This window comes from Ochotona curzoniae, unplaced genomic scaffold (genome assembly GCF_017591425.1).
Source record: "Ochotona curzoniae isolate NIBS_2020 unplaced genomic scaffold, NIBS_Ocur_1.0 contig_3520, whole genome shotgun sequence".
Taxonomy (NCBI): domain Eukaryota; kingdom Metazoa; phylum Chordata; class Mammalia; order Lagomorpha; family Ochotonidae; genus Ochotona; species Ochotona curzoniae.
The window spans coordinates 16784080-16810385 of NW_024465894.1; the positions used below are offsets into that span (position 1 = coordinate 16784080).

The following is a 26306-nucleotide window of genomic DNA, read 5'->3' on the forward strand; positions in this document are numbered from 1 at the left end:
TCTCCTGTCTGGAGAGTAATTCACAGAAGGTGTTACTTCCTGCTCATGGTCCACCTGATGTAGCTACAACTGTCTTCTGTGCATGCACCTGGAAAATGGATGAATACAGAGCCAGGAAGCCCCGCCCCAGATGTACCCCAAGGCACTGTAAGTGGCATTTCCTGTCAGGCCTTATTACTAACAATAAGATTTGTAGCAAAATCATTTCTTTTGTTCAGCTCTTTGCATTCGCAAATTCCTAGACCTTGGAATCAGGAGAATTGGTTTAAGCTGCTGCTGCTTCTTTTTTAAAAATGAGATTTATTTTTATTCTTATAGAAAGAGAGAGACAAAGACCTTCCATCCACTGGTTCACTCCCCAAATGGCTGGAAAAACCAGAGCTGGGCCAGTCCAAAGCCAGGACTCACAGTTTTCCTCTGGGTCTCCCACATGGGTGCAGGGTCCTAAGGCTTTGGGCCATCCTCAGCTGATTTCCCAGGCACATTGCAGGGAGCTGGATTGGAAAAAGAGTATCCAGGACTCGAACCAGTGAGGGAAGCTGCACCACAGACAGAGGCTTAGTTTACTATTCCATGGTGCTCGACCCCAAGTAGCTTCTTCATCTCTGCTCATATGTGACCATGGCAAGGAAGATTATGGCCTTTCCTTGGCTTGAGCCTTCTCATCTCAGCACTGTGGAGAAGAGGAAAGGGTTTGGCTATAATGCTCTCCCATTGCATTTGGTTTATAATAATCACTATACCCAAAGAGTATGCAGTTCACTTGTGCACAAGGGAAACAAAGAAAAGATGTCCAAGATTGCAGAATGTTGTGGTTAACATGATCCCAAGATCATCAGATAGAAAGTTCACATTCTAATGAAATAGTGAACAACCTAGGTACAACCAAAGACAAAAGCCATCTCGTCATGTGGTAGTCACAGCTAAGCCATCTCGTCATGTGGTAGTCACAGCTACCCTTCATGTGGAACTCATTTTGGGCGTCTTTGAAATGCATGATCATCAGATCAGAACATGTAAGTAACTCAACAAGGCCACACAGGGAGTGTGAAAAGGACTAGGACAAAACTCTGACCGTGATTCCAAACCCACTGCTCTGCAATACTGTCCCAATGGACCCTTCCTCCTAGCCTTCATCCATCACTCACCAGTGCACCCACTCACCTATCACCATCAGCTTAAGTAGACTTAGTGCCCCACCCATCCACAACATTCATCTCCCAACTCCCTTCTCCCTCTCCACACCATCTCCATCTTTCCCATCCACCCACCCATTTCTCTGATAGTTGCTAAAAGCTTGCCACCCCCAACCACAGTCCCAGGGACTGAGCTATGGCTTTGAGCTATGTAAAGTCCGACCTTCTGGCTGTGAGAGGCAGACAACAGACAAACCTGGACACACTGTGAGTTGTATCAGGCACAACTAAGGCAGGTCAGTGTCAGGGAGCCTTGTCTGACACAAAGACATCTGAAGATAAGACAGGAAGAGGTGAAGTTATGAGCTTGGTGGTTATCTGACTGCCATGCATTGTGGGTTGCAGATACAGCCATGCAAAGGCTTACAGCAGACCTGAGCTTCATGGGCTGGTGGGGAGGCAGCAGAGCGTGGTGAGAGGTGAAGACAAGGCCAGACCAGGTTGGATCACGGCATGTCAGTCACTAGGAGTAATGAGCTGTGAGAGTCAGCCACAGGCTGTCCACAGTGCTAGCAAGTTCTCTTCTGCCAGAAGAGCGCCGCAAAGTTCTACACATCAGTGCTTCCTGATTGCACAACCACCACTGACCCTGGTGCCAGGCAGAAGGCTGGGTGGATACATCAGTGTCTTGGCTTCAACAGAGGAGAATCTGTGCTCCTCCAGGTAAAGAAGGAGAGGGACCCACTAGTATTAAACACTGGCCACTACGGAAGCCTTTTCCATCTTCACCACCATCTCCTGGGGCCATGATCTGCTCCACCTTACAGATGGGTAGAGTGAGGCCCAGAAAGTCACAGGGCTGGCTGGAGGTGGCACCAGATTCACTCAATGCCTGAGTCTTGTATTCTACCTTTTGCACTCCACTCAAGTTAAATCTCCAGCAAAGTATTTGTTTGAGTGCCACGTTTGGGGTGAGAGCTGCAGGTTGAGTTGCTTCTGTCCTGTTGGGAAGTTTACAGTCACTTGGTAGAGCCCATCACTGCCCCAAGACCAGGGTCACCAAGGTACAGGCTTTGGGTCATATAGCTTAGGGTGGATGAAGCCAGGGCCCTCAAACCCAACTCACAGATTAATTACTACAACTCAGAAGTGAGCCCATATTCTCCCTATAATTTTAGAGGTTTAGCTTGCAGCTTGACAACAGATGAGCTCTCAGATCGCTGGCTGCAAAATAAACCAACTGTCCTCTCATTGATTGTCACCATGTTGGAGCCGAGGACATTGCTGTGTCCATGGTATGTCAATGACTGCCCCCAAACAAACATGTCTGGCGAAAGTGGGACCTTACAGACTTATCCATAGGTTTCTCAATGAATCTATCAATTGGTTTGTGTGTCCCTATCATACAAAGGAGTTGAGTTCACCTGGGAAGGAAATGGAGGGTACAAATTGGTCATGCTCTGTGCCTCTTATGTTCCACTCATTGGGAACATCAAGGAAGGAAGACAAAACAACCAGCTGCTACATAGCTGGGGAATAAATTCTTGGTATGGAAGCAATTCTGCCAGGGCTAGCCTCCTCAGAGTGCATTCCAAATGCTTTTCCTATTTTCAAATTTAATTAGGAGCCATTTCTACAGTGTGAATCATCACTTAATAACGGGGAGAGGGATGTTTAATAGAGAATGGCTGGGAGAGAGTTGGACAGTGCCACCCCTAGCTCTCTTGGGTCACTGGCTGTGTGAGCCTAGGTGAGCCCCTATATCTCTCTGGCCACATTTCCTTGTCTGTAACTGGCAGGGATCTGAAGAGCTCTAATGGACATCATGTCTACAAAAAGCTTTTCCCCTGCTGGCATCCAATAGATGCTTAATAAATATTCATGACCTTCTCATCCCACATCTCTTCTAGGCCTCCAAAACCACCGTGGTGTCTGTGCTAGGCATATTGTGAGCTTTCCCTAACCTGAGCCTGGGCCTCCCAGGAACCATGTAGCCATTCCTCTGAAGTGGAGTTTCTGCTCAAAGCTGATGCACCTTCTGACATTGGCATATTTCAGTCTCTTCCTGTATAGGCAGAGACATCCTTATTGCTATTAGAAAATGTCTTTGCACAGGTGGGTGTCAAGGAGAGAAACTCACCGAGGTTGTGGTCTCCAGGAGGAATCTTTAGGGAAGAAGGGCCAGGATTTGATGAGGCAGCGACAAGGGGACAAGAAACATCATTGGTGTGGCTGAAGGCAGGGAAGGCAGAACAGGCCCCCCCCAGGCGCTGGGATGGTTAGGGCAGGTGGGGAGATGAATTTTCACTGGAGAAGGAAGAGTTGCCTATGGACCGCTTTATCCTGGGGTTGGTGCCTCTCTCCTTGGATCTGGGGGCATAGTAGCACTGGTCACTGCAGAAGATTTGAATACCATGCTTTCATTTCTCCTTTCTTCTGTTGGCTGGAAACTCTTCCCTGATTCCACAAGCTGGGGTAGAGCTGTCAGTCAAAATACCTGTTACTGGACCCACAAGGGGAGAAGTTTCCAGGCGGGTCCAATCAGAAAAATTTCTGTAGTTGAGTTGGGGATGTGGAGTGCCTCTTCCTCTTCAGGACATGGCCCCAGGGCTGCTGGCCTCATATCTCTGCCACATGGAATGGAGCTGTCTGAAACAGGAAAGGGTGCTATTATCAAGCAATGACACAAAAGCAAAGCTGGTTGTGAAGGGTGGCCTTCCCGTCAACATGGTCCATATGCTTGGATCAAGCCAAGCCTGCAGCCCCTTCTTCTGTGCATGTGCTTATTTAATAACAAATACACTGCACTTCGCAGCTGGAAGAATTCTGATGAAGGCTGTCTCCTTCCAAAACAGACAGGGAGGGAGATGTTGGCCGACCAAGAGCCTGAACTTGTCCTCTGACTCACGGCAGCCCTAGCTCAAGTCACTGCCCCTTGTTGGAACTCAGTGTCACAAACTGTGCAAAGGGCTGCTGGGAGCAGGAAACAACGTCATTTATTTACATCCCACCTTGTTGCAGAAATGAGTTTAGGCAGCTTATGGATGTAATAAAACCAGAGGTTAGCAAAAGACAGGGATAACGAAATTGTGAGGACAGGAAAGAAGTGAACCCAAGGATGAAGTCAGGTTACCACGTGCCTGCTCTGAAGCTCCAGACAGTTGCTAGAAGTGAATAGAAGAGTTTGTTCTGAGATTTCTGGCAGCTGAAGTGAGAGAAAGGAAACACGGTTACATGTATTCATAGGCAGGAGAAAAAAAACACCAAAAACAGTCTTCTAGAAGAAACTCAATTTTCCCTGGAATAAAAGTCTGAAATAAATTTCCTTGTGGTTCCCCATCAAAAGGACTTTGTGAAATACCATGGGCAAAGATAAAAGGCAAGTAACAGGCTGGAGTCAATTGTTGCAACACAGTTACCAGTCAGAGGATTAAAATCCATAATAAATCAAGAGCGCCTACAAATCAATAAGGAAAAGACAAAATACTCCACCACAAAATGGACAAAGAGGAATAAACACACAATACACAATAGAAGAAGTCGTGATCAAATTAGCAAAAATAAAAAGAATGGGTATGAGCAGGAACAGTAAAGGTATGGGGAGTAGGTATTCTCAGACATCTTTATTTGAACTTAACACCTCACATTACATGGCCTATGATGCATTTAGGCCTCTTTGACTTAGAGGCCACTTCCATGACAACATTTTGGGTTCAGTGAGGGTCAAAACTGTCTTCTGTTCACACAGAATTCCAAGAACCTAGAACAGTCTGGCATGCACGTAGTAGGTGCTCAACAACTTACCAAGAGTGTGAGTGAATGAATGATGGATGGACACAATGCAAGTTGGTACAACATTTTCAGAAAGCAATCTGGTGACATCATGGGAATTAAACCCACATACATTGGTTCAGAAATGCCATGTCTCTCCCCAACCCAGCTATGTACTCAACGGAAACATTTCAGCACTCAAACATACCAAAACAGAAATGGACCTGTGAACCAGGTAACTGTAACTCTTCAGTATTTCTCCAAGAAATGAAACGTATCCATACCGGATATCCATACCAACATACAGTGTCCACAGGTGTTGACTGTCACTGTCCTTACAACAGTGAAACAGAAGAAATACCACCAATATCTGAAGAGAAGGGGGATGGAAAATAAGTTGTGATACCATACCTATTACCACATGAATATGTAATATGGATGTGTCAGACATGTTACACAGATCAAACGGTATGTTTTTACTGCCTAGTAGCCAAAAAAGAAAAAAACCCATCAACACATAAAACAACAGGATGAGTGTTAAAAATCAGGCTACATATGACAGAGGTTTGAATCAAACAGATTCATATAACATATGCCAAGGTTTCACTCTTATGAGTTCAAGAACCAATAAAACCAATCCACACTGTCAGAAGTCTGGTCAGTACAACAATGGGTGGGGCTGCGGTGGGGAGGGGGAAGAAGCAGTTGGGAAATGGGCAGGAGGCAGCCAAACAGGGTGTCAAGAATATCCCACATTCGAATCCATTCCTTGAGCCATATAGCTCAAGATTTGTGCATAACGGAGCTGGCATTGTGGCATATTATAGCGCAGAGGGTTAAGCCACCACCTGAGTTGTTGGCACCCCCATGTGCGCACTGGTTTGAGTCCCTACTTGCTCCATATCCAATCCAGCTTCCTGCTATCTTGCCTGGGAACCCAGTGGAAGATGGCGTAAAGACCCGAGCTCCTGCCACCCATGTGGGTCCTTTGGATGAAGTAGTGAACCAGAAGATGGAAGAGCTCTTTCTGTCTGTATCCCTCTTCTTTGTAACTCTGATGCCCAAATAATGTTTTTTTTTTTAAATGAGCACTTTTATTTATGCACACAGCAATGTAAAGAGTTAAATGTAATAGTAACCCCTATGCTTTAAGACACATTTAACTGGATATTCGCTACTTACAGCCAAAAGCACTCAAATTCACCACATTCCTCAGCACACTATGGAGGGGCAGAAGGCTGACGCTTGTCAGATAAGCAAGGGAAACGACCACGCAACAGCATTCGCATAGGGAATCGAACAGATTCACACAGTCAATACCCTTCCCTCCCCTCAGTCCTACTGGCCGGGCTGCTAGTTTCCTCTACCAGGTGAGGGAGCCAAGGAGCAGGGAACTGCACTGACCTTTCTGGAGTCACCTGTTGGTGACCCATTCAGAACTTGTCTATGCCAGCACTCTTTCCTCTACACTCAGCTCACCCCTGGGCACATCCATCAGCACATTTGTTATGTCAGGGTAACTTTCTTTGGTCATTACTTCCACTGAGCAGAAGAACAGACTTCAACAATAAGAATCACTGTGTTTTAAGTAATTATGCTTATTAGTTGCCTACTATCCCCTGTTCTAGCAGTTTCCAAAGTGAAGCTCCCATACTGCATGGTATACCCAACTGGATTACGGGAAAAGCAAATAACTGATAATTCTATTTTTAATGTATATTACCTAATATTATAATTTGCAATAATATATTCTACTATCTGTGTATTTGATCTTGCATTTTAAAAAGTAGGTATATATTATATAATAAGATATTGATAGAGTGTTAGGTTTTACTTTGTAAATATGCATATTGGAGGTAGTTTTCATTGATGAGAATGAGACTAAAACCTTTAATGACCCATTGGGTCACCTGATCCCTTTTGGCCCTCACAATCCTCTGAGGACCTGGGGAAGTATTCCATGTCTCAGATAACCAGGGGTTCAATACCCCACCATACTGTCTCCAGAGCTGTAGTTTCCTTGAAATCAAACCCTGGCTCAGAGCTCCTGTTATCCTTTATGTAGAACTCAGTGGTGACCAGACTCAGCTCGATCTAGATGGAACCCCAAATACAGTACTAAGGATATTATGGCCCTTTAGACAAAGGGGAGGCACCGGGAGCTCATGCAGCAGGGGCATTGAAAGGTCTCACAGCACATACCCTTGGTAGCTCTAAAATAACGAGTGCTACATGTATTGGTGGGCCAAGACTCTGGCACCTACACAGCCCTTCAGTGACAACTTGAAACTTCAAATATGTCCCAGGATTTAACATTACTGATTAGCTGTATCTTCTAAGATCCACGTCCATATTTCTGAATCCTATAAATATATAGCTCTGTTGGACCTATTTTCAATATCATTCGTTGACTTACCAAGGCAAAAGAGGAGGGATTTTATCTCACTTTATACATGCTTTATTCCCATATTTCACTCTCCTCCCCTTCCAAGGCAATCAATATTGATATTTTGTTGACTTCATATTGTATTTTCATTAGTATGACTAGGCAAATATTGCTTCCCGCTGAGTCAGTACTACAGTGTAATAACATTTCCTTTCTCTGTAACTCCCAGCCCTTTCTTCTTGAACTAAAAATTGCCTTTTTTGGTTTGTTTAGCTTTCCTTGAACATTTGACCCAAGAAACACCCCTCAACATGATCTCCCACAGACAAAGCTGCCCAGTGATTTAAGGCTGTTACCATTCTCCCCCGGGCTCCCTGACCTGCGGTGCCCATCTGGACTTGTTTTGCTCTAGGTCTGAGCTACAGAGCTTGTCAGGAATTCCCTCTCTCCTGTGGTGCAACCACAGTCTCCCATATAGCAAATTACACACCATTTACAGGATAAAAAATGACAATATTCTCCTGCCTGGGTCTGTGTCCAAGTTCCTCTCACCATGACCCTGCACTTTGCCCATGTGATTTGCCTCAGCCAATAAGATCAAAGCAAAGGTGATGTAAGCAGGAACTGCAAAAAGAACTTGTGCCTTTGGGCCTTTGCTAGCAATGAAATCAGGCTGGATTGCTAGAGGATGCAAGAACTGGGGCCAAATGATCCCCATGCCCCATCTGGTACTGAGCCAACTGCCAGGAATGTGAGTGAGGCCACCCACCACCAGCTGAGCAGACGTGAGAAGGGAGCAGCACAACCACTGGAGCCTGGCCCATGGGCAGGTCCACAGTGGCCAACAAGTTTTGTCATCCAGGAAAAGCCAACAGATACATATCTCCCTCTTCTTGGTTGAGTCTCCTGTTGCGTAGAACACATCCTTTTGCAACACAGCTGCTTTTAGACATGTCCACAAGTCCTTCCACATCAGCTCCATCAGGAGAGGGCATTCATGACATCTTCTCTGGCTGGAGTCTGGACCAACCTTAGTCATGCAACAGAAGTGACACTACATAACCTCTGATGCCAGGCCAGGAAAGGCCATGTCCCCTCCACATAGTACTCTGGGAATGCTCATTCTGGCGGAAGCTGGCCTCCAAGGAAGAGTTCTGACTACCAGAGACCATGATGGAAAGGCCCTATGGAAACACCGCAGTAACTCTCTGGCTGAGCCTAGGCTTCCAGCAAGACACCATTGTGAATTCTCCAGACATGCTCATCCTCCAGCTGAATACCATGGAGCAGTACCCATTAATAGCACAAGGAACAGGAAAATCACCTGACAAAAGCCCTACTTGAGTCTCTAACCCACAAAATTAACCCACTCACTTTAGGGAGTGGTTTATTACTTAGCAATAGTAACCACACTCATCTTGTATCTCCTGCTGGGAGGATCAACAGTCTTACTGGGACAGAAGGGACTTGGGACCATTTGTGCAGGCCATTGTGCATATATATTTTAAAGGTTTATTTATTTGAAGAGCAGAGCAAGAGATAAAGAAACACAGAGAGAGAACATTCATCTGCTGGTTCACTCTCCAAATGCCTATAACATCCAAGTCTGGACAGGCCAAAGCCAGGAGCCAGGAGCTCCATTGTGATTTCCCACATGAATATCAGGGGCCCAAGCACTCAACCATCTTCTGTTGCCTTCCCAGGTGCATTAGCAGGAAACTGGATCAGAAGCAGTATAGCCAGGACTCCAGCTGGAGCTTTGCTATTGGTTGCTGGCATCAAAGAGAGTAGCTTGATCTGCTGTGTCACAATATTGATTCCAGCTGCATATATTTTAATGTCTACTTCTTTATTCTTTCTTTTTCATTGCTTCCTGTTCATGTTTTATGAGTAGAATAGCCTTTATGTCTCAACAGATACTAATGACAGAATTTATTTTTAAGTTTTCTCTTTTTCCTAAATCCTGTTATTTGAAATCCTCTCCCTCTACCATCCTGGTCCATTTTTTAAAAATCTCTCATGTTGGAAATTTGTTTAATATCCAGCAATCCCTGGCTGCCCATTTTCATTACCAACCTGATCAGAGCTGTAGGTGTGGCCAGTGGCCTACTGACGGGCATATGTTGGGGTGGGGATCAAGAAGCTGGTGGTGCATTCTCCCTCCCCTCATTGCTGCACCTGTGGGTCTTTGTGGTAGAAGTGGTTCACCATGTCATTTCTCACCTGCCGGGCACAACTATGCCCAGGGATATTCTAGAACAAGATAGGCAAAGGGGCTGGTATCCCTGGTTTTGAAGTCCCTTCGTTCTCCATTCTCCAGACAATAAGCCTCCTTTTTGCTGGCCTCAATGTGAATGGGGATGTCGGGGGGCTGAGGACCTGAGGGTCCAGCACCTCTGGATATAACTCCCAGACCATTGCCCAGTTTCACTGCCCACCTCACCAGCATCCCCCCGACACCTGGTAACTCCCAGTTGTTGAGCCTTTCAGGGAAGTCAACTGGTTTCTCTTAGCAGCTATCCCTACACACAGCAGTCACGCAGCCCAGCCACATGGGTTCAGCTTTCTTCCCCTCTGCTGTGGTCCCAAGCCGTTTCTCTCTCCACTTGTCTTTCTTGCACACTGCAACTCAGGGTTGTCCCCTAGTGCTCTCAAAAGATGGAGTTGGCATTTCTGCATCTTGTTTCTGCTTTGGGAAGACCTCATTTTTACATGGGGGTAACCATGCCTGTAGTCTGCTATCTTACAAACCCCAGTTCATTAGTCTTCACTGGAAAAACACCTTTATGTGGGCCAGCCACAGGTCAGCAAATCATTTCATTAGTGTTTTACATGGAAAATAGCATTCTGTTGAACACAAGTGGGTTGGCAATGTGGCTTCTGTGACTCCCTGTAAAGCCTGTGGCATCACGTTCTGGCTTGATAAATGGATTGGAACCAGTCAGTACAGTCACAAATTGTGTATTAAGGAACATATAGGGTCAGGAGCAAGCAACCCAGACATGAGAGAGAGGAGTGGAAGTGTGGGGTTGACCCATGTCTATGACAGGACTGGTGCCCAGCTACCCACAACACCTTCTTCCCTCTGCACAACTTGCTTGCTTGACAGTCACCTCCTTGGAGGATGTCTCTACCCTCCAAGCATGTCCTAGCCATGAATTCTGCTTTATTGTGCCATCATCTAACTGCCAGGCAGTGGACCCCCACAAGACTGATTTAACTTCAGTGCCACAGGAGGGTCTCATTGGCCCAGGAAATGAATGTTCTAGAACTTTCTGCCACGGTGCCCCTGATTTGGAGGAAACCACAGCTGTTTCTCCTCTAATAATCCCCTCTTTGGAAGTCAGGAGTCTCTGAGAATTTGAGAAAACATGAAGACCCTTTATTCAGGGATGTGGATTCCATCCCGAAACAAATTGTTACCTCCAAGGCCACCAGCTGTCCTGCCAGTCTGTCACCATGGCCTGCCTCTCTAGGATGTGAGCCCAGGCCTGGCCAGGGCTGAAACTGCCCTGAAAGCGAATCTCCCCTTTCATTAAAAGGGAGAGAGGGCCAGCCTGCTAATGGGGTGGTGCTGGAAGTGGGGATGGGGTCAAGTTCATGAAGTCCTTGGAAGATCAAGGCCTCCTTGTTTTTCTAAACATGTTCGTCTTTACCGGGGACGGGGAGCCCCATGAGCCACAGAGAGGGAAAAAGCCTCCACCTCTGCCTGCACAGCTCAGCACGGCATCATTTGCCTTGTGCTTTTATTTTTCTTAATAATTACAAGCTTAATGAAAAAAATAACCCAACTCCCAAGCAGGCCAGGGCCCCAAAGCTGGCCTTGGCAGGAGTCCCTGACAGCTACAAGGATGAGACATGAGGGATACGAAGGAACTACCAGAAGACAAGAAGCCTGTTATCTGGGTGGGGGCTCCCTCTCACAGCCAGCTGTAGCTCCCTCTTGCCTTCTGCGTTCTGCCTAAAAAACCTCTGCCTGCATCTGACAGCTAATTTTGTCTGGGCCCACCATGGAAGACAGAGCCCAGAGGGTACAGGAAGCTGTGCACGCCATGCACTGCAGGAGGCCTGAGCCAGTGGTGAGGCTGATGGGATGACTGCTTAGAGACAGAGCTGAAGGGAAGTGGTGATGTGTCCTTGCTACCGACAGCCTACACTGGGCAGGCCTGATGTGCAAGGAAGTCAGCTGTCAGGAGCAGGCACCATACTTCTCCAACTATTCATTCCATCTTCACAACCAGGCCTATCTGCGTTCCCAGTACTGTGGGTGGAAACGCAGCAAGTTCCCCAGTGGCTTCTATGGACTGTAGACCCATTGAGTGCCAGGCACTGAGCTAGTTGAACTCTTGTGAGAGATGGCATTTTACAGAGGAGGACCCATTTTACAGAGGAGGTCGAGTGTTGGCGCAAGGTTCTTCAGCCAGGAAATGGCCTGTACCCCTCGTCTCCTGAGAATGCTCCACAATGAGTGGGGTCTGGAATGAATTTTGTGAACCTCCAAGATCACAGAGCTTGTCTGTCTGATTCACTTTTGTGTCCTTAGGGCTGAACACAAAGCTTGGCATATATCAGATGGTTCAGTAAACCTTTGTAGCAGGAATGAGAATGAACAAACATATCTGGACCTAAAGGTAACATCCAAAGGAATCGCCTAGTTCTCTTTTCCCCTTTCCAGGTGATCCTAGTTCTCCTAGAAGTGGCCAGAAGGACTGGAAAAACTGGGATGAGGAATAGGACTTGATCTCAGGGAAAGTAGGGAGCCATAGCAGGTTCTTAAGGAGGGAGTTCCGAGTTAGGAAGGCTGGTCTTCTTCTGTTTTCACGGACTCCATGAGTGTTAGTCAAAGTCAATGAAACTTTGGCCAGCAGGTTGAACTGTCTCCAGGTACCTGAGTTGGAGGCAGATGAGGGCACTTCTCAGAGGCAGGTTTCCCAAATGTATCTTGTTCCTTGTATTGAAAATTAGTGTTGGGGCCAGTCAGGCTCCTCCTGGGCTTGCCTCAGGAAAGTCCTCATGACATTAGTCAGGGTTACCAAAGCAGGGCGTGTCCACAGGGAAGCACCTGAGCGACCTGGTGTACCATGGCAGCCCTGAAGGACAGATGCCTTAAAACTTGCAAGCTGGGGTCTCTGCGGTATGGCCTAGCAGCTAAAATCCTTGCCTTGAACGTGCAGGGATCCCATATGGGCGCTGGTTCTAATTCCGGCAGCTCCACTTTCCATCCAGCTCCCTGCTTGTGGCCTGGGAAAGCAGTTGAGGACAGCCCAAGACTTTGGGCCCCTGCACCTGCGTGGGAGACCTGGAAGAAGTTCCTAGATCCTGGCTTCGGATCGGCACAGCACTGGCCGTTGTGCTCACTTGGGGAGTGAATCATCGGAGGGAAGATCTTCCTCTCTGTCTCTCCTCCTTCCTCTCTGTATATCTGCCTTTCCAATAAACAAATAAATCTTAAAAAAAAAAAAAAACTTGCAGGCTGGGATCTTGGAGGCCTGGAAATGCACGGCTAAGACTAGGAGGCAATGGAAACTGCTGCCCATTTGGGAACGAGGTCAGTGCAAAGTGTTTGATTGCTACAACCACTCATGAGATAGCAGCCACTTCACAGATGTGGAAACAGTGGCCTGCACAAAGTCCATGCAGTAAGTAAAGACAGGTCTGACTCTGGGGCACACAACATTGCCTCACAGGTATTTTTCCTTCTCTGAAGAAAACTGTATTTTGTTTATTTGAAAGGAATAGTGAAAAAGACAGATAAACAAAGAAAGATCTTCCATCTGCTGATTCATTCTCCCAAATGGCTACGATGCATAGGACTGTGCCAGGTGAAAGCCAAGATCCAGGAACTCATCCTTGTTTCCTACATGGGTGGCAGGAATTCAGGATTGGGGCCATCTTCTTCTGCTGCCTCCTATGCTTTAAAGTCATAAAAAAATCTCTGAATTGTAGAGTCCTAGAAAGTCATGCAGGCAGGTTCTTAGAGTCACTGGATCCTAAAATCAAATCACTTCCAAATCTGTTCTCATTGACTTGTCACATTCTGTAACCATAAAATCTGGGCATCTCAGGGTCCTGAAATCCTCAGTTCTTGGGGGCTCAGAGCCAGAAAAGTTAGGATCCTGTGATGTTAGCTTCCAGAAATGACCCCGTGTTAGTGACACAAGCCCAATCTTCTTATTTGGCATGGGGGAAACTGAGGCCCACAAAAGGAAAGGGAGACGCCCATGGGAAACAAGGCTGGGCTGACTTAGTGGCACTGGAGGATTCCATGAGGACAGGGAAAGGGCCTGGGCAGGCAGGGGGGTCTGTTTGTGATTAGCAGTGGGCTTTAGTGCTGCGAGGAATGTGCCTGGCGTTCCTGCTACCCCCGCAGGTTGCTGCCTCCTTTCTTCCCCATCGATGCCCTCCTCAAAGCCTGCCTTTGCCAGCCTCCATATCCTGTTTATACCACCAGCAAATTGAATTTTCAGAAGTTTGGCCTCCTTAACAAAGGCAGCTCCATACAGCGGCGGAGGTTTTCTTAGTTGGCATGCTGTTTCTTGGCTGGATGCCAGCTCTCCAGTAGACCCAGGGAAGGTCCTGAAGCCCAAATCAATGAGCCCAGGGAAGCACGGGGCATAGGCCCTGTGGGATAGGTGGCCAGGGGGCAGGGAAAGGTCTAAAGGCAGTGTCCCCTAAGGAGAGGTTCCCAGCTAGATAGGGACACCTTGCAGTTCAGGTCACACCTGAGAAAGTGTGGCCCTCAATCTTTCAGATGCATCAGTTGAGTGTGGTTTGATCAGAGGAAGAACAGGAGAAGTGATGGAACTCACAAAGCATAGCCCTTGAAGGCAGGAGTGTGTGGATCCCTTTGGAAGGACAGAAAATTGAATGGTGGAGATGCCAAGCAGGAGACTTCTGCTCCAGCCTGGGCTTCCCAAGACCACTGCAGGAGACTTCCATTCCATCCAACCAGAGCCTGGGCTTCCCAAGACCACTACAGGTGTCTACCAGGTCAACACGACTGTAAACGCCAAGACTTCATTTGCCCTTTTTCAGTTTTCACTCTGGAGTTTTTCAAAATTGACATGATGCCAGCACTCTGATAGCAATGAAGAAAACAACAATTGTGTCCCTCCCTGTCAAAAAAAAATCATGAACAAAATATACAAAAGTTTTAAATGACAAGGCCAATATTACAAGCTTCAACATGGATTTTTTTTCCTTCAGAATATCGCCTTAAAATACATGTCTTAATTACTGAGATTTTTTTTGGTGTAATTTAATTTTACCCTCAAGGCAACAGTCTCATCTAATTCACCCTAGTCCTGGCTCTGGACTTAAACAGCAACTCCTTGGATTCTCAGTCATTTTGGAGAGTGTGAAGGGCTCCCAGGAACATTGCTGATCAACAGGACAAGGTCCCTTCAGTCCAGATTGTCCGGCAATGGAAATGTTGACATCTAAGCACTGAGTCCCGGTGACAGCGTGTATGCACACGCAGGGATCAGAGAGCCAGGAGAGGTGGTTGGCTTCGCTGGATTGAATGCTGCTAACATCCCAGAGCCTTACAGCTGGGGAATGCTGCAGCCGGGATTTTAACCCAAGCAGCGAAACCTTGGAATGCTGCACTGTTCCCTCCTAAGAAGGCTCTACTTTCATCCAACTCAGCATGTTCCTGAGGCAAAGTTCCCACACCCAGATGGCTCACAGTCCAGGGGGCAAACAGACTTGTGCCCTGGAAAGGTATCAGAGAGGAGTGAGTGTCTCAGGAGCGGGCACCAGAGGCTGGGGTGGGGATCCGTGATGTGACAAAGGAGGTGGGCTCAGCCTCAGCAGGCAAGGAGCATGTTGTAGGCAGAGGAGTGCAGGTTAAAAGAAAAAAGGCAGACAGGGTTAAAGGAGGACTGGGAAGTAGTCTCCTGGTATAGGACTGCAGGAAGGCAGGCAAGACCTGCGAGGTGGTCGGGTTTCTATAGGACATCCATGAGTATTTGCTGAGTGAATGGATGGGTAGCCACTGGGGAAGGACTGATTGGGGGACACAGGGAGGGGAGAGTGAGGTCAATGGGGAGTACAAAGCAACTGTGCAGGTGACAGAGAATGAGCCTAACCTGTAGGGACCACTGGAATGGAGCAAACAGAGACAGGGGAGAGGGAGAGAGCTCTGAACCTGCAGTGCTGGTCACCTGGAGCAACTAATGGCACACATGGTGTGCCCTGCACCATGCTGTGTCTCCTCCCTGGCATCTTTTGCCTTTCCCCTTGGCATCTCCACATTGTGCCCATTTTCAGGCCTCCCATGCTCTGCTCCTCCTGGGTGGCCTGATTGAGCACTGCTGCTTTCTTTATCCTAGATCACTTCCTTTCCCCCTCCACAGCCTTCTGTGTGCAGAGGCCAGTGCTCAAACCCCACCTCTATAGCCTTCAGTGGCAGGCCAGTGGGGAGCCAGAGACTGCCCTGGAGTGGAGGAATGATGGGGTGAACACAGAGTGAGATACCCACTTGTTAGCCTTCTCAAGGCAACATCTGAGAGAAACTGGGTTCAGAGTTTGGGTAATTGAAAGCAGGGACAACCTCTCTGGGGATGGCCCCTAAATCCTGCAGGAGCAGACAGTACAGCTCTTCACAGAAGTGCTTGCGAAGCCCTTAATTAAAATCACCATCAGAACAAAGACTACTCTGAAGCAAGAGCTTGGATCCCACTGGAGTCCTGAATTCAGAGAATCATGCTGCCCAAGTGTGCAACACAGAGGCAAATGAGGCCATGAGGAAGAAGAGGCTGAGTCTTCGTGCATGCTGCCTGAGAGAGGAAAGCACCTCAGCATCCCAGTTAACGTTCTTCAAGTTTATATCCTTGGCCTCTGGGTTGTGGAAAACTGACTCATGCGACAGGATAATATGCCAGGCTGCAAAGCTCAGGCTATGGCTGCATTAGCAGGTGTGGCAGATGCAGGAGTTCCAATGATGGCGTAGGAGTGGGATTTCTCTCCTTCCTACTCAGCATCCTTCAGAGTCAACTTTATTTCCAACTCTTTCTGGAAGCCAGATGGCTGCCTCACAGCTGTGATTGGACCAGTACAGTCACACACTTGACCCTGAACCAACTGTATGGGCAAGAAGTGGCACATTCTGTTTGATGGAGGTCTGGGACACCCCTGGTATGGGAGTCCATGAACTGACATTACTGGAAGGGGCATGAAATCTGGGAATACAGGCAAGTGACGCTTTCCGTAACGGCCACCACCCACATGGCAAATGTTGTTTGCCAATTTACAGGTGAGGAAAAAGCCTGAGAGAGGTCAAAGAACTCTCACAATGAGGAGAGGGCAACGACAAGTTATGAACCCAGCTCTGTGTGGCCCCAGCACCCCGGCTTGGAAGTGCTCCCCCATGCTGCTTCCCAGGCAATAGCTGCTTCACCTTGGGCCACAGTGAAGGGTAATCAGAAGGAGGATGACATTCTCAGGGGATGTTCTCTGATGTGCTCGGTGGCCTTTGCTTGAGTTAAAAGTACACTCAGGGAGCAAAGTTTCACTTGGCAGGATACCTGCATCCCATATGGGAGTGCTTGGGTTCAAATCCTGGGTCCACTTTCAATTGCAGCTTCCTGATGTGTACCTGGGAGTAGCAAGTGATAGCTCAGTTACATGAGTCCATGCCACCCAGATTAACTTCCCGCCTCCCAGCTTCTGTCTTGGTTGTTTGTGGACATCTGAGCAATAGCCCAGTGGATGAAAGATTTCTCTGTCTCCCAAATAAATAAGATAATAAATGAAATATTTAAAAACACAAAGCCACACTAAGAGCAAACCAGTTTGGGACCATCCGGGGAGTTGGTAGAGCTGGAGGGCAGTAGTGCCCATGGCTGGCATGTAGGACCTCAGACCAGTGGAATGGAAGGAAGAAAGACTGTCCTCCCAGAGCTTCATGGGGTTAGTTAGAACTAATGCTACTAAGTGGCATTCACAGAACATTGTCTCCATGATGGCATCATCCTAGATCCTTGCTTGTCTTAATTCATTTCATCTTTTCAGCAAGCCCACGGGAAACCGGGGCCACATGTGGCTATGCAAGCACTCAGGGAGTATCACTGCTTGTCGTCAGTATCTCAGGGTCTGTGAGGTCCCCCCAAGGCCTCGGGATCTGTGGGTACTTCCTGGACTCTGCTCTCCCACCCACAGCTGGTGCCACCCCCCAACAGCCTCTGTTTATACCACGTCATGCAATCAGCCCCTTTCATCCTCTTCCCTTTTCTCTCACCTTCCATCCCTCCACTCAAACAAAGGCCATTTTTTGGAAAAGGGTCATCTTGAGTTAGACTCCTGGGACTACCCCAGGGATCAGGGGAAATATCCACTTGGGTGCCTAGGTGTAAGTGATCTAAGAAGATTGCTGGCTTTGGAGCTGGGAAGATCTCAGTTGCAACATTAATAAGGCTATCATAGCCTATGTTGTGAAAGATCCCCCTAAGAGTTGTGCAGTGGGCAACCTTAGGTAGATGGCCAATCAAATGACTGTGTAAGATGAGAAGTAAGGCAGCCACCTCAAATAAGCTGTTGCAAGAACTGAGCCGACATTTGCAAGTATTTATCATAAGGTCTGCACACAGCAGGTGCTCAAAATGAAAACAGACTCTTACAGAGAATTATTAGAGGTCACAACATGAATAAAGCAAAAGCTCAGATTCAAACCCAACAAAGTGACACTTTTTACTGTAAAGGCTGAAGAAAAGACCATGAGTGTTTTGCCCAGTTTTATTTTAGTCTAAGGCACAGGGTTCATGTCAGACAGATTTTGGAAAATGCTGTGTTGGGATATCTCATAAGGTGTGTGTGTGTGTGTGTGTGTACACATAAATGGATTATGGGTGAATGTACGGACAGAGGAGTGGACAAATGGGGAGTAGATAGGTGAATAGGTAAGAAGGGCAGAGGTTAGTTGGATAAGTGGGTTATTAGCCAGGTGGATGGCTACATTGGTAGATGGTTAGGAGGAAGGTTGGATGGGTAGACACTCAGAAGCTTGAGTGGTTAAATGAAAGGCTAAGTGGAAGAATGAGTGCATAGCCAGATGGGTGGGCAGATGGAATAATGCTGACAGAAGCATAGGAGATGGTCTTTGGCCTCTTGGCCACCTTTTCCCAATTTCCTTTTCCAGTGGAAAAATTGAAAACCATGGGCCCCAGAAAGACATTCCCTGTGTGGTCTGTTAATAAAGGCCCAGAAAGGCCAGCTGAGGCTGGCAGCTCCTACTCCAGGACCCTGTTATTAGCCACACTTACCTCTGTCTGCTCCATCCTGGAGTAGAAGCATGAGCTGGTGGCCAATGAGAGGCTGGGCCCACCCAGGCCCCTCATTAAGCCTTATTAAGCCCAGAGGGAGATCAAGAAGGGGAGGGACCTTTCTCCCAAAGGTCAGCAGTTGGAAAAAGGCACAGTTCTGCTCTGGGGTGGTCGTCTACTTTCAGCAGGCTACAAGGAATGTGGGATTTTGCCTGTCCTGTTCCACCCTCTCCACAGAGCTGGCCTTCTAGACAGAGACAGGGACAGACACACAAGGAGAGGGACAAGATGCGGAATGAAGACAAGCAGACAGGGCCATGAAAAGCATAGTAACAGAAGGATCTTCTGTGGAGGTGTATTGGGAGGATTTCTCTGAGAAGGTGACTGTGACTAAGGGAATTAAGTGTCCATCAAAACCCATTCTCCTTGTCGCTAGGATGAGGTTGGAGCTGACAAGTAGCTGCCAGACAGGGCCAACACTTGTGAGTCCTCTCTGACCAGGTGTTGCCCTTCTGTCATGATGATTTGGCCTTACCTAAGTCATACCATGTTTGAACTGAAATCTGAAAGACACAACAAACTGGGGTAGGGCAAGACTGAGCTTGGAGTTTTGTACGGAGAGAAAGTATGCCTGCATGGCCAGAATGAATGGTGCAAGAAGTAGGAAGGAAATAAGGTGAGCTGTGACAGCAGGGGCCTCTAACAAATCTGGATTTCAGGTAAAGTGAGCAAGGATGTGTCCATGAGCAAGGGAGAAATGCCACATGGCTCATACTGGGAAAAGATCCCACTGGCTGTGCTGTGCAGAGACAAGCTGGAGAGATATGAACATGTGACAGGAGAGGAGCTGCTGCAGCCACGCTGGCCTGGATAAGCTGAGGGCAGCAGAGAAGGGGCAGATTGAATGGATTTGGGAAATAGAGGGTTGGTTGTAGAGGTTGATAGAAATGGAATAACCTGCAAATCATGAAGCCAAATCTGATGCGAAGCCAGTGTGTATTCATCAGCCACCCTAGCTCTAAACCTCCCATCTACACTTACCTGATAAAATGGTCTCTTGCTGCCCCAGCTGACTGGATTGAAGACAGACCTCTGCTCAGTCAATCAGATTGTTCTGGTGGATAATGCAATAGAGCCAACCTCCAGGTTGCCTTCTTAGATAGGGACTCCAGGACAGTGGGCCTAGAAGCTGAGAAGGGATGGGCTCTCCAAGAGCCCCCACCCACCCACAGGAGGAGAAATGCACAGCTGCCAATGGAATGAAGCCCCCTCACCCACAGCTGAAGCCACCCCAGCCCACATTTTCTCTCTCTTACCACCCTAAAAATTCTATCCTTCCTCCTATATACCACCTTCCATCCCCCATTTAACATTCCCATCTCCCACCACTCCCCTCACATCCCATTTCCTTCCTTTTTATATAAAAATTATCCCCCCATACCCATATTCACTATATTATACCTCAATATTAATATATACATCAATTCCCCACACACTTCACCACCACCCTTCCATCTCAAATCCCCCAAACCCACTCCCATTTTCTACATCAACCCCTACACCATCCCCATCCTTTAAAAATTTCTCATCCACATTATCCCCCTCCCCCCCCCCTTCACACCCCCCTCTTATCCCTATCCATCCAAACCACTTCAATACCCCCAACACCTCTCCCCCCAATACCCCAATTCCCCCCAAACCCCACCCCCCCCCATTCCCCCCCCCCCTAACCCCCCAATCCCCACCTTCCTCACCCCCCCCCCCCTTCCTCAATATCAACCTCCCCACTTCTTTACCCTTCCCACCTCCATACACCCCCTCAACCTTATAACACACCCCCACATTCCATACCTCAACATACCCCCCCCCTGCCATTCCCCCCTCCCCCCTATTTCCATCCATCCACATTTAAATTTCATAACATTCTTCCCATTACCCTCCCACCTCCCCCCCATTTACCTTCAATTTTCCCACACAACCCATAACCCCACATACCACCTAAACCCCCTCCCAACCACCCAATCATTCCCCCTTCAAATCCCCATCCCATATTCCAATCCCTCACCACCCCCCCCCCACAATATTCCCCACTTAATCACTTCCCTATCCCCCAAATTCACCCTCCATTATCATTCACCCTCAAAACCCCACCACACCCCAAACCTCCCCCCACAACCAAACCCCCCACCATTATAAACCCACCCTATTTACCACCCTATACCTTTACCCACCACCACCACCAAACAAAACCCCCCCCCCCCCCCCCACACCTCCCATACCCCCACCCCCCCCCCTAAACTCATTTTACCCACTCCACACCTAACTTTCTTTCCCCCTTAATTCCACCCCCCCCCCCCTCCCTAAAAACATACATATCCCAAAAAAGAGTCCCTAGTATGAACTAGAGGCAGTGTTTGCAATAGGCAGGCCTGGCCTAAACCCACAAGGATCACGTTTTCTTCTATCACAGGCCTTTGAACCTGTTATGGCTTTGGAAAATACTTTTCCCTTAGAATCTGTGTGTTCCCCTTTATCTTTCCACGCTCACCTCAGAGGATCCTTCCTGGGCACTCTCATTTTAGTTCCCTGCTGCTTTCCTCCCTGAGCCTATAAGTTTGCTTTTATCTGATTTTCCCCTATTGGAAACATCAGCTCCCCAAGGCAGGGACTGTATTTGATTTATTCACCCATGGGCCCCCAGAGCATGGCACAGATTCTGGCACCTGTGACCAGTCACTGCCTGTGAAATGATTAATGCGACGCTGGATGCCCAGTGCCCGTCCTGTAACTGGAAGCTCTCAATAGGGGGTGGTTATTCTTTCACCTCTGCTTCTCAGCAGGCTTTGTCCTATTCATGGCACTGTGTGGGCACCAGGAGCACAGGAAGGCTCAAACACCATCCATGCTACCCACACAGTTCTTGGACACTGGGGCATGAGCCAGGTATACCCTGGAGGCTGTGTGTGTAGCTAAGCACACACCTGTACTGCCTGGGATGCTCAGTGCTCCAAGGCGGAGGCTGGAAACCAGACTGTGGCTTGGAGGGAAGGTGCAGAACCAAAGGGCTATGGGCAGATGCTGGCAGTGCCATGTGAGAAGAGGATACAGATTCTGTGCAGGATGGGGAAAGAAGAGACGGGGCCTTCTCAGAGATTGGGAAAGAGGGAGATGGAGAAAGGAGGGGAAGGTGATCTGGAAGGGCCAGGGCTGATGTTCACAGGGGACATTCTACAACATGATTGTGGCATGATGCTGTCTTCCCAAGTGTGTTTCCTTGTTGGTATGACCTTTTGCCTATGCATTTAGCTCCTGGAGTCAGTCTGGATTCAAATCCCACCTAGTGAGTTCTTTCCCCTTTGGTTTCCTCATCTGTAGAATGAGGATGACAATACTTGTCCCTGCTCCCTACTCACCTGATGGAATCACATAAGTGAATGTGTGAGAAACACTTGAGATGGTGTTAAGGCAAGAGTATCAGGCACAACCAGAGCCTGAAGCCTGGCATGCAGAGGAAACTTGGCAAGGACAGGGGTTCGCCTCTCTCTGTTACTCTGCAACACCACTCACTGCCCAACAGCATGTTCATTCACTACTGTGATGACTGCCCCTACCCTGGCCCACACAGTGAGCGCTCTGTGGGATGGGGTCTGCCATCTAAATTTCTGCTTTATCTTTGGAGCTCAAAACAATGGCTGGCATACAGTAGGTACTAAAAATTTTTGTGGAATAACTTCACTTCTATTCTAATTTCCAGCTCTGTGCTTGGCACAAAACAAGTGCCCAATAGATGCTGGTCATCCTCCTTACCCTTCCCAGCCTCTCCGTCACCCAAGCCTTACAGCATCCAGTAATGGCCCTCTGTGCTTCAGGCCTCAGATGCCCTAACCAGGTCTTGCACTGGCCTCCTCAGCCTGCCTCTCACTCACCTTGCTGTTGTTCCCCCTCCCTGCTTTCTGATGAGTATAAGGGTTGTGCCAAGACCCGGGGCACAGAATCAGCTTAGAAAAGAACAGGGCCAGACACTTTCTTGCTCCCAGAGAGACCTTGAGGGTTTGCCAGGTTGCTGTGAGCTCAAGGGCTGGATGCCCATAGACCTTCCTTTTCTCCTCTCTGCCTGGTTCTGGGAGCTACAGTGCCACCTGGGCCAGAGCCATGCCCCTGCGTGATTCTAACATCTGTAATCCTTTTCCCTCTGCTCCTAGAACTCCCCCCTTCAAATTCCTCCTGCTTCATTATTAGTATACATAAAAAATAAAAAAATTAAACTGTCTTAATCATTTTCCATATTAGCTGACAGCCGGCTCCCATATGCCTGGGAGTGAGACCATCCCTCCTGGCCGCACTCTGCTTTCCAAAATATCTAGCTCAAAACGAGACCCAGTTGTGGAAAACCCTCAGGCTTGGAGTCCTCCCAGCCTTGCCTCCTTGGGGTTCTGTCTGGCGGGTGTGATCCGAATCAAGCATAGGAATCAAGGTTCTCCTAGGTCAAGTCAAGTGCAGAGCTTAGAGCTGAGTTTCAATTCCAGCCCTGCTGCTCACAGACTGGAAGGCTCTAGCCCAGCCCAGGAAAGGCACGTGTTTAGAAGCAGATGGATCTGGGTCTAAAGTCCAGCTCTGCAGTCTTGTACAAGCACTGACCTTGTAAAAAACTGCCTCAGTTTCCTCATTAATGAAATGGCACAGACAACAGCACTGACTTCACAGTGCTGTAAGGAGGAGTCCATTGGACCAGGACATCAGCAGTTAATGCCCAGCAACACCTGAAGTGTGTTAGACACCAACCCAGGCCTCTGTGTGCACCCCTCTCTTGGATCTGCACAATCCACTTTTCACACAAGGAATAGAAGGTTGAGAGATGGAAACTCTCTGAGTACATTACAGTGAGGTGGAGGAACTGGGACTCTGATTCAAGCATCTTGATGCAGCTTCAAATCTTCCAGAATGTTCCAGTGCCTGACTAATTGCAGGTGCTCCAAAAGTGCTTACTCCCTTGCCTCCAATTTCACCTTGATCTTTCCTCCTATCTTGGCCTTGACCTTGGTCACCAGGCATTGTTGGCACTACATATCTTCACTGGAATGCCTGTACTTCAAAAGCAAGGGATGAGAAGGATGAGAATGCTCCTTGGTCCCCCTGCCCTTCAAGACTACTTTGCTTCACCCAGGGAAGGATGTCGGGACTAAGGGCAATGGGGGAGGGGGGAGCTCGGATGACCCAGCTCCAGATTGACTGCAACAGCATCACTGTAGAACATGAAAAGTCACAGGTGCCTCTGCTCCATCTTGGGTAGTGAGGGGGTAAAGGTTTTGGGTTAAACCTGAGCAGAACCAGTTGAGCAGAATCAGAAGTCTCAAGCCAAGGAGGAGATATATTTGCACTAGTTGGCCAGATCTCAAACCTTAAGACTACCTTTGTTGTAGACTGTGAGCATATGTATAATCAGTTCTTATAGAAGCTTATTCTGGATTTCCCAGAAGTTAAACAAAAGATCCAAAATAGCACTTGCCCATTTTTAGATTGTTTATCTTAGCAGTGTCATGTCATTAAAAACTCCCAGTATTTCCCCTCCACCTTAGTAGTTCTAGTTTCTCTAAAGTATCCTTTCTGAGTCATACTCCTGAGGCAGGTACTCTTTATGAAGCAGGATCTGAATTTGAACTTGAGTCCCAGTTCCAGAGCCATGCTTTGGCTCACACACCTCTGCATGATTCAGCAGGAACTTCCCATCCTGCAATTCTGATCTGGAATCCTCAAGCACTCCCTCCTGGGGCCATGCTGGTTTCTGCCAAGGAGATTGCAGGGCTCAAATCCCAGTTCAGCTATATGCTAACCAGGATAAGACAGGAAAATCCTTTACCTTCCCCCATGCTGAGCAGAGATAATGTTCTCACTGGCTGGCATCATGCCACAGAGGGTTACACTGCCACTTGTGATGCCAACATCCTATGCCAGAGTGTTGGTTGGAGTCTGCTGCTCTGTTTCTGCTCCAGCTTACTGCTAATGTACCTGGGATGTGGTGGATGATGGTCCAAATGCTTGAGCTCCTGCCATCCACGTGGAAGACCTGGTTGGATTTGTTGGCTCCTGACTTCAGCCTGGCCAATACCTGATTGTTGCAGATATTTGGGGAATGAACCAATGAATGGAAGATCTATTTCTCCATCAACCCCCCCCCCAACAATACACACTTGCAGAACTGCTCTGTGGAATGAAGCAGTCACAAACTTCAATTCTATCAATGAGGGGCTTCTAGCCCCCAACCCTAACCCAGTGCTCAGTGCTGGGTATAGAACAGGTGGTGCCCAAGGAGCTCAGTGACAGCAGGAGGAGGCCTGGAACAGCAAAAATAAGGGAAAGGAAGGAAACATCACAGGACACCGAAACTGGCTCTTCACTGTATGACAGACGGGTGATTTGACCGTCCTCTGAGATTTGTAAACATTTTTTTTCAAAGACTTATTTATTTCTTACAATAAAGTCAGATATACAAAGAGGAGGAGAGACAGAGAGGAAGACCTTCCATCCACTTTAATTCACTGCCTAAGTGGCTGCAATTGTCGGGGTTAAGCTAATCTGAAGCCAGGAGCTTCTTCCGGTCTTCCACATGGGTGCAGGGTCCCAAGGCTTTGGGCCATCTTTGACTGCTTTCCCAGGGCACAAGTTGGATGGGAGCTAGATGGGAAGCTCAGCTGCCAGTACACAAATCAGCACCAATATGGGATCCTGGTCCATGCAAGGTGAGGACTTTAGCCACTAGGTTATCGCACTGGGCCCTAGAAACATTTTTGTGTCTTCTAACCTTTGCGCTAAAGTGTACCACATTGCTGTCTTGACTGTATGACATTTTCACCTATGGGGGTTCACCTTCAGCAAGGGAGCAGTGTTTTAGGGAAAGAAGGAAATGATTGTGCTGAGAGTAAGACTTGCTCTGATTTTAATGTTTAAATTCTGTAGGGAGCAGGAGAAGCTGTCTTAGAATCACAGAAATAGATTTGCAATCAAGGAGGCAATCCAGTGGGCAAGATGAGGAGGAGAGCAACCTTTCACTGCTCCCTAGAGCCTAGAGGCTCCACTTCAACTGCCAGTCCACTGACTCACCTGGAAGCATCGTGTACACACTCTGAGGCCGAGACCAAGTGCTGGTTGAGCAACGCAGCAGTTCTTGGGCTGAGCCCTGGGAGTCTGTGTTTTAAGTGACCTGGCAGGTACTGGGAACTGTGATTTTTGCTCCTGTGTTAAAGTTGGGGCACCTGAGGTTCACCAAGCAAGGAGTGATTGGGATCCAATCTGCCTGATGGGAAGTGGGCAGCCATTCTCTTCCCTTCCCTCACAGGTTCCTCCTCACCCCTACCCCACCTTAGCAGGCTCCTAGCCCTAGCCGCTCTCCCCAACTGTGTGCCCCAAGCTGTTCTTTCCCTTTCTCCCCAAGGGAATGTCCCTGTTCCTCATTACACAGACCCTGGGTATTTTTGTCTCTTTGAGCCCTGGATTCTATTGCCAGCAAATAACTTTAAATAGAAAAAATATGCCCAAAATTAGACTGCAAAACAGAAAAGAAATGGGAAGGGACATGGCTGAGCATCAGCTTGCCCTCTTGGTGAAGAGGGTGGGCTTATAGGACCCCTTCCCACATCTCTGCAAGGGGGAGGGTCTGAGCAATCATATCCCAGAGAAGCAAACTAGGACAATGCATGGCACATGCTCTCCAAGGGGTGCCTATTACCCTCCGAAGTTGCTGGGCCTCCTTGCAGA

At 48.0% G+C, this 26306-nt stretch overlaps 1 long non-coding RNA gene across 1 annotated transcript in view; it reads right to left on the reverse strand.

The window, feature by feature from the left end:
• Nucleotides 1-3615: 3615 nt before the first annotated feature.
• LOC121157137 overlaps nucleotides 3616-26306 on the reverse strand; it is a 59865-nt gene continuing 37174 nt past the window's right edge. Inside the window, exon 3 of the long non-coding RNA XR_005883987.1 lies at nucleotides 3616-3785. This is a non-coding gene — a long non-coding RNA (uncharacterized LOC121157137). The remainder of the gene's footprint in view (nucleotides 3786-26306) is intronic.